This window comes from Peromyscus leucopus, chromosome 9 (assembly GCF_004664715.2).
Source record: "Peromyscus leucopus breed LL Stock chromosome 9, UCI_PerLeu_2.1, whole genome shotgun sequence".
Classification (NCBI taxonomy): Eukaryota; Metazoa; Chordata; class Mammalia; order Rodentia; family Cricetidae; genus Peromyscus; species Peromyscus leucopus.
This window is the reverse complement of record NC_051070.1, coordinates 47,550,203-47,557,196: the sequence shown is the minus strand read 5'-3', so window position 1 is coordinate 47,557,196 and position 6,994 is coordinate 47,550,203.

Here is a 6,994-nt window from a genome sequence, read left to right as displayed (position 1 = left end):
CCGTTGGAGGCTCCAGGGATCGGTCTGGCACATGATCTTTTCCATTGGAAAACGAAGTAATTAATCCCCACCGTTCCCTGGCATTTGCCCAGTGAGAGATGCTCGCTGCACTACAGGAATGCACTAAATGCCGCCAAAGTGTGTATTTCAAAATGGCTGAAGTTTTAGCCAGGCATGGTGTAGAAATCTGTAGTCTGAGCACTGGGTGTTGCTTATGCTACAGTGCTGCTGCTCGTGTCTGGTAACCGCCGATGCTGGCTGAGGAGCGTGGTGACTGAAAGAATCACAGCCATAGTTACCTTTTAGAGCTTTATTGGGAGAGAAGGGGGGGGGGAGGAGAAAGAGAGAGGGAGAGAGAGGGGCCGACAGGAGGAAGGAGTGGAAAAGGAGAGGAGACAGAGAGCGTACAGAGGGCCCACCCGCTTTTTAGGCTGGGACACCCTCGAAGGCTGATGACATAATTAAGGACCGAATGCTTACACTGGGGATCTGAGGCAGGAAGTTTATGAAAGGACCAAGCAGATGCCATGACAGGCTGTTTAGTCTTCTCTCAGAGATCAGGCCTCAGTTTCAGTTTCCTGAGACTTGAGCAAGCAGTTTCTGGGAGGGCCATGAACAAAAGACATAGTCCTGGCAGTAGCTCCCTTTCTGCGTGTACTCTGACTGCTCAAGGTTCAGTCAGTTGTTTACTGTCTGGGACCCCTCACCAACTTAGAGCTGCATGCATGGGTCAAGGACAGAGCCTGGGCCGCTGAGCAGCCCCCACAGTCAGTACGTGCTAGGCCAGCCAACCTCCATGGCAGCTCAAGGACAGAGCCTGGGACTTGTCCAGGCCTGCCCCCAAATGATAACTGTAACCCCCAACTCACCCTAGCCAATTAAAAGTTACTAACATGATTGCCACTCGCATAAACCAATCCTGAGTCTGTTCCTATGCAGTCTGTAGACCCCAATCCCCCGTTTGCTTTAAAAACCCTGACCCATTGCTACTCAGGTTTCTCCTGCTCTGCTGCTGCGTCAGACAGAGAGGACCAAGTTAACTTGTAATAGTACAGAGACTCTTTGCTTTTACAAAGGATTCGGTCTCTTGGTGGTCTTTGGGGGACTCTGGGTACAACAGTTTACAGTAACTGAGGCCAGTCTCAGCTAAAAATCAAGATCTTATTCACAAGAAAAAAAAGTTAATTTTAAGGGGCTGGAGAGATGATTCAGCAGTTAAGAACACTGGCTGCTCTTCCAGCGGGCCTGGGTTCGATTTCCAGCAACCACACAACAGTTCATAACCATCTGTAACTCCAGTCACAGGGGGTCCAACGCCCCCTTCTGACCTCTGCAGGCGTCAAGCATGCACATGGTATACAGACACACACGCAAGAAAACACACAGTATGTAAAAATCTCAGTTAATTTTATTGAATACAAATTTCACTTCAATTTTTATTTTATATTAATATTTATTTATCGTGGCATAGTCTCATTCTGTAGTGTAGGCAGACCTCAAACTCATGGCGACCCTCCTACCTCAGCTTTCTGAAGGCCAGGGTCACAGTCGTGGACCACCATGCCTGGAGTCGGCTCGGTTTTTAAAAACAATGGTAACATTAACAAAAATGACTGGAATACAGTCAGGGCAATGAAAATGTGGAGGATTTGGGTGGCAGTGGCTTTATTTGTTCTGGTTTCTGGCACTCTGGAAAGCTGAGGACTTTAATACGAAGGCATAAAGTTAGAAAGACGAACAACTCTTTTTTAAATAAGTGTTTTAATTTTTATTTCTTTCGATGGTGTTTTGCCTGTCTGTATTTCTGTGTGAGGGTGTTGGATCCTCTGAAACTGGACTGATGGACAGTTGTGAGCTGCTATGTGGTTGCTGGGAATTGAATGCAGGTCCTCTAGAAGAGCAGCCAGTGCTCTTAACTGCTGAGTGGTCTTTCTAGCCCCAAATAATTCTTTGTAAATAGTGAAGCAGCTAAATAAAACTCACTGATCAACAGATGGCTGAGAGTTGGGCATCCAGGGTCACTCACCTTGGCTCCTCTGGAAACCTATGTCGTCATCCTAGGTCCCCTCTACTAGTGACCAAGAATGTTTAGACATGATCCACCAGACCGGTCACTTAGTGACCAAGGAAGCCACTAACAGGGAGCTGAGGACGGCTCTGTCGGGGAAGGGGTACCTCTCGAGAGACAATTCTAGGTGTTTGATCTGTAAAAGCAGAAATCATCAAGAGACCAAACACGGAGTCACCACCATGGTGGGGGCCCCAGAGCAGGGGCCTGTGGTTGACTGATCCAGAAGGGCTGGCCAACAGCAACAGGACAAAATCACCTCGGCTGTAACTGGAATCGTGGCATGGCGCCAGGGAACACCCCAACATCTATCTTGTATGGCAGGGTTGATGACCAGACAATGCACTGTCTTCTGTATCACTTTGTAGGCTTACAAACTGGCCCTTCCTTGTGTGTGGATATAATTTGAGGGGGAACCCCTGAGACCTGGAAGAATCTCCTTTTTTTTGTTGTTGCTGTTTGTTTGTTTGTTTTCCAAGACAGGGTTTCTCTGTGTAGTTTTGGTGCCTGTCCTGGATCTCGCTCTGTAGACCAGGCTGGCCTCTAACTCACAGAGATCCTCCTGGCTCTGCCTCCCGAGTGCTGGAATTAAAGGCGTGTACCACCACCCTGCCAGATGCATCTACTTTACATATAAATGCCACAGCAGGAAACAACTAGCTAGCTGTTTGCTCCTTTCCTGGGTCTGATTGGGGGTGACTCCTCCAACTTGTGGGTAAACCAGTTTATCCCTAACCTTTCCCTGCTCTGCCAAGTCTCCATTAGAGAACCAACAACAAACACTAGGTGCTCTCTCCCTGCCCCTGCCCCTCGGCAGCTAAGTGTGAGGGAGCTTCTGCAAAGTGATACAGAAGTCAACTGCTGGGGACATCAGAGGGAGTGTGTGGGGAAGGGTTTACATCCACACTCGGCCTTCAGTATTTGTGCTTTCAACGTTCTTGGCTTCCATTTCTGCAGGGTCAGCCGCCCATGGATCAGTCTGGAGTAAGATTCTAAAACGCTACGAATAACCTCGTTTGCTGCGTGCTGAGCGCCGTGCCAAAGCCAGACAAATGGCGGGACGCGCACCTCTCTTGTTGCCTCCTCCACTTCCCAGGCTTTGTAAATGTGTCGCTTTCCCTACTGATAACGCTACGGATGTGAAGCTAATAAAGCAATCTCACAAATTGATCACTTCCCTAAGAATAACCAGCAGCAAAGCCCACGCTATTCATTCCATCCCAGGAGTCACTACCCACTCCATCTACTTCTTTCACACTTGAGTTGTTTTGTTTTGTTTTAACTTTCCCCTCAATAAGAGAGAAACGATGCCTGGTACTGAAGACCTAGATAACTGCTCAGTGTTGTTGAAGTCATAGTTATTGGAGGAGAACCTATAACCATTAATTTCCTAAACCAGCATAATCTCTAACAACAGTCTATAAACATTTGTTCTTAGACCCATAGATAAAGTAGTCCTCATCCCTCATCAAGGAAACTTCTCTTTGCAACAGACAAGAGTGTTACTTATTTAACCGAGGTTATTTACCAGGGGTGAGAAAACACAAGGTACTGTTATGCCCAGATCTTGGGGTCCCCTAAAAGACCAACAAGGAGACCGAATCCCGAATGTAAAGCAAAGAGCCTTTAATTTCAAGCTCGGGGCTTGGTCTTTGTCTGCAGTGAGAGCTGAGAGCCCTGAGCTCAGGTGGGGTGGGGTTTTTATCATAGCAGAGGTTGGGGTGAGGAGATTTCCAGGGTTCAGGATGATTGGTTTGTGGGCGCCATGGGCCCTGGCCCCCAGCCCCCGACTGGGAGTGGCTGCAGCCTTGCTTGCTTGACCTTGATCAGATGTCCTCCCTATTCGGATTCCCTACCGGTATCCACCCTTCTGAATGCTTAAGGGAAGTTCCTTGTGTCCTCCCTATTCGGATTCCCTGCCGGTATCCACCCTTCTGAATGCTTAAGGGAAGTTCCTTGTTGTGTATCCTGCATTTTGGGCAGTTAACTACTTAGATGCAAGAATATAGAACATTGAGTCTGGAATGTGGACCATTGACAGCGAACTTCTGCCCTCCGGGGGTTCCTCCATTTGTGCTGTAAGCCTGTACGTATTTAAGGTTTCTTCCCTCTTTCAATAAACGGCATTCGACATCCAATCGTACGGATGACCCGCTGTCTTTTGTCTCTATTTTTAATCCGCAGCCCTTCGCTCAGGCATGGTGAACGGTTATCGGTAACGCGGGCGTTACCGCAACATTGGTTGACATTTGTCTAGGGGTATAGGGAATGTTTGGAATGCCAGGTATTTCCTCTTAGATTCAGTTTATGGCTTTTCTTGGGTCCAGGTGTTGCCGGCCAGAAGCTGTGTCTGGGCCTCTAAGCCTGTCATGGCAGCTGTGTAGTCCAGCTGTTTTGGGGCCTCCCACAGTACAACAGAACCCACTATAAGAATTTTATTACAAAAGGGCGTGAGTAGATCTACCAGAGGGAAACATGTGGAGAGCAGGGAGCAGGTGGAGTCTGCCTTTATAGGTCACCTTGTGCATGCATATAGGGGCTTACATGGCTATGCCACGCATGCACACAGATTACATGACCATGCTGCACACGGATCATGTAGGACACAAGGCCTTGGAGTGACTAAGCATTTTGCCTGACTGCTGTCAGTGCCTGCTCGATCATGTGACTTCAGAAGCAGATAGGAATAATAACACAGAGACCACTACAGAACGCCACAACCAATCAAAACACAGAGTTGTGGAGCCCAGTGCCTTGAGATACATCTACAAAACACTCCTGAACCTGAGGCTCAGGGAACATTGAGGAAAAGGGGGCAGAAAGAATGTGAGGCCAGAGGATCGGAGTTTGCCGCGAGACTGTGTCTCCTAACAACAACTAACAACCTGACGATGAACGTCAGATGCTACATTCATAAAGTCTCACCAACATGACGGCCCAAAGGTGAGCTGAACAAAGATGGCACCGGTGGACGTGCCAAACTGGATGAAGAAAAGCCCACGAGGCCTCCGCCCTGCACCAGGAGCTATAGCCAACTGAAGAAAACTGGGAGCTGAGTGCTCTTCCCCACGGAAGGACACACCAGCTGGTTGTCCACTGCCAAGCACTCAGCCCTGAATACAGACAAGTAACATTATACGGACTCATCAAGTTATACTAAGGAATACATATGCCTGTTCAAATACATACATACATGCATGCAATAACAATTAATTTAAAAAACCATGAATTTGAAGGAGGGTGGGGAGGGGCCCATGGGAGGGTTTAGAGGAAGGAAAGGGAGAAAATGTTGTAGTTAAATTACAGTCCTAAAAATAGGCAAGAGAGAAAAATAAATGAATACAATTACATTTCAGAAAATCACTTGGTTTGATAAGGAGCACCAGGAGGGCCTGCCTTCTCATGTCAGTGCCCAAGCTAGGGAGACAGCCCTGAAAGGGAGTAGTGGCTTCTATCGGAATGCACCTCCTTTCCTGCTCCAGTGGCCTGGTGAACACTGCTTCACGCCGCAAGAATGTGAGGACCTGAGTCACACACACAGTGAATCATACTTTATCACTGCTCGTGTGCGCATGAACAGTCACAGAATCAACACATTCCACGTGGAATTGTTAGGGATGATTTACAGCCATAGGGGTGGATCGGAGAGACTAGATGCTAAGTGAAATGATCAGGTCCAGAAAGACCAATAGTGGATGAGGCCTTGCAGGGGGCATCAAAAATAACCAAACTTGCAAAAGCAGGGACAGAAGCTCATGGGGTGTAACAGTGTATAACAATGCCTCTCCTCTCAGTACTTGGGGAGCTGAAACAGGGGGATTACCATGAATCTGGGGCCAGCCAGGGCTAAAAAGTGAGGCCTCAGCCAGCTTGGGCTGTAATGTCGAGAGCTTATCTCAAAACAAACAAACAAAAAGGTTGAAGCCGCGAATTAAGCTCAGTTGGCAGAGTGCGTTCCTGGCTAGTGGGCACAAGGCCTGAGTTCCCCGTCGGGGTCTGCACAAATCGGGCCTGGTGGTGGCTGCCTAAAATCCTAGCCCTTGGGTCGGCACTGGGTGTTCGGGTCAGCCTGGGCAGCATAGAGTCCAAGGCTAGCCTGAACTACCCGAGGCCCCGACTCAAACAAAAACAAAACACAGTCTGTTGTCTGTAGTGGGCACTCGTTCCACCTACGACCTTGGGGCACCAGCTCCTAGGGCGTGGCCCCTTGACTTAGCTTAAAACCTGAAGAGCACGAACTCGGGAACCCTTTGCTTTCTCACGTTCTTGGGCGGTGGAGACTGACCCAGGCAGCAGAAAACAGCCTGAGTGGGACCGGCTCTCAGCCTTCCTGGACTCGGCGACCGATTTGCCTTATCCTGTGTTAGAGAGCTGCTCTCCTCCACATAATCCCATAATTAATAATTCTCATCCGCTTTCTGGGGACTTTCGGTTAGGATCCTGCTCCCACTCTTCCGGGTCTAAAGTCTTACATCATCAGGGGTGCCAGCAACTGCGTCCCCGCCTTAAAAAGCGGACGCGGACGCCCACCCTCTCCTTCTGTTTCCTCTCTGCTGTCTGCTCTGCCTCCGCCACCCTCCCCTGCCAGGCCTGGCCTCTCCCTCCTATCCCCCCTTCTTTCTAAATAAAGCCCATTCTGACTGTAGTAGCCATGGCCCGTGACTTTTCCGCTGACCAACCAGCCAGTGCTGTTCGTCCTCTCACTTCCTGCATAACTGATTATTTGGAAATGGCTATGGGACGGGGTGGGACAGAGAAAAGCCTCCGTTTACAGTTGTCCACTTGAGATGTTGCTAAAGTCAGGTCGGGTGGTGCATCCCTTTAATCCCTGCTGCATCGGGGAGCAGAGGTAATTATAAGCCAGCCTGTTCTACAAAGTGAGTTCCAGAACAGCCAGGGCTACACAAAGAGCCTGTCTCAAAAAAC